Source organism: Varanus komodoensis, unplaced genomic scaffold (genome assembly GCF_004798865.1).
Source record: "Varanus komodoensis strain SLA01 unplaced genomic scaffold, ASM479886v1 scaffold29_3, whole genome shotgun sequence".
In the NCBI taxonomy this organism is placed as follows: Eukaryota; Metazoa; Chordata; class Lepidosauria; order Squamata; family Varanidae; genus Varanus; species Varanus komodoensis.
The window spans coordinates 1748792-1749028 of record NW_025335760.1 but is presented as its reverse complement, the minus strand read 5'-3'; positions in this window follow the sequence as shown (position 1 = coordinate 1749028).

Here is a 237-nt window from a genome sequence, read left to right as displayed (position 1 = left end):
CCCAGTCCCCTGGGGGGGGGCTGCCCACCAGTGGCACCTGGAGGCTGCCGGGCTGGATGTCCCCCATGCCACGGATGCCAGCCATGCCCGGTCCGCCATGGCTTTGTTTTCGCTCGCCCCGTTTCCCCCGGGGATGGAGAACACCCTGCCACACCAAGCCGGCTCTCACGCTTCCCACGTTGACCACTGCTAACGCCCCCACCCCGTGCCTAGGGAGGGGCTGCTCCGGGTTGTCCC